Source organism: Pteropus vampyrus, unplaced genomic scaffold, assembly GCF_000151845.1.
Source record: "Pteropus vampyrus isolate Shadow unplaced genomic scaffold, Pvam_2.0 Scaffold110, whole genome shotgun sequence".
In the NCBI taxonomy this organism is placed as follows: domain Eukaryota; kingdom Metazoa; phylum Chordata; class Mammalia; order Chiroptera; family Pteropodidae; genus Pteropus; species Pteropus vampyrus.
In genome coordinates, this window is record NW_011888891.1 from 2863034 (window position 1) to 2864461 (window position 1428).

Consider the following 1428-nt stretch of genomic DNA (forward strand, 5'->3'; position numbering starts at 1 on the left):
AGAAGATCCAGCAATGACCAGTGTGGCCTGAGAGCTGTAGCTCAGACAGGATAAGGATGTGTGGGTGGATGCCAGTGTGGTGAGGAGACACCCAGGATGGACTCACTGCCCCTGGCCCCCATTCCACACAAGAGCACCAGGTAGCCCCTCCCCGAATTAGATGCGGCTTCCAAAAAAGTGGGAGCCCTGGAATTCGCTGAAGTTAACTTCCTGACATAAAACGGGAACTCAACATTGAAAAATCACTTTAATTACAGAAAAAGTAGTTACATTTCTTGTAGAAATGAGTCTGTGAGTCTACGGCTATGCCACCCTGAGCAAGCCTGATCCCGTCTGATCTCGGAAGCTAAGCAGGTTTGGGCCTGGTTAGTACTTGGATGGGAGACCACCTAGGAAGACCAGGTGCTAAAGGCAAAAAAAAAAAAAAAAATAAGGGATTGTAAACTGACAAGGTCCTTGCAATCTGTGAGGTCAACCAAGGGTTGCCTTGCAAAAAATCAATCAATCAATCAAAGAGAAATGAGTCTGTGAACTAAGGTTCTTATCCATAACATTTCGCTTGGAGAGTTTTGGGTCTTGGCCCAGCTGTGGGATACCAGTGAAGGCTTAGGGATAGTTCTGGAGGTCGTAGGACTGCCATAGGGGATAGGATTTCTCTGGTTGTCTTTCCCAAAGGGGAGAAGAACAGAGTGAGGGCAGGGAGCGCTTCCCAGGGTTCACTTCAAAGCAGTGTGCTCGGACTCCAGAGGAGAGACAAGCTTCTCTTTCCTCTCGCACAAAAACTTGCTGTTTCAAACTTATCTCAGCCAAAAGGATGAAACTGATACAATCCAGACACTGGGATTCTTGTACCAGCACAGTGAGTGCCTGACGGCCCCCAGCTGGACTGGGGGAGGGGAAGTGACTCACCAGCAGAGAAAATGGCCAAACACAAACAATGACTGGGCAGTCAGAGCCACCCACAGGTCAGCAGAGAGAAACGCTGTCAATGAGCCCAGAATATTCCCACAACAAACACCCTAAAGTTGAGGTGTAAAATGCAGGTCACCTCACTTGGCAGGCAGGCAGCCCCCACCCATTGGCAGTGGGCGAGGGGACATGAGGACATCTGAGCCTCCTCGATGTCCCTGTGTTGACATTTACAGCATGGGTCACTGCTTTGGCAATCGGCCCACCCTTCTCCACCCCCTCTTCTTGAACGTAGAAAGGTTTTTCTCTAGACTCAAAGGAAGTAGGATCCCCGCCTTTTACTACCTGCTTCTTGCTTCGCTGAATTCTTTTTTGTACCTTTTCCTTTTAGTGAGTGGGTGCCATTTATTCAGCAAGAATTAACCACTTTATAGTCTTACATTGTCCCTTGGCTTCTCTTGTTTTCCTTTGTCTGCCCTTGAGTTTCTTGGATTTGGTTGCCTCAGCATAAGGCTGCAG

The 1428-nt window shown here is 48.5% G+C and overlaps 1 pseudogene; it reads left to right on the plus strand.

The window, feature by feature from the left end:
- The first annotated feature begins 295 nt into the window (after nt 1–295).
- LOC111743279 lies at nt 296–414 on the plus strand (annotated as a pseudogene).
- Nucleotides 415–1428: the final 1014 nt, after the last annotated feature.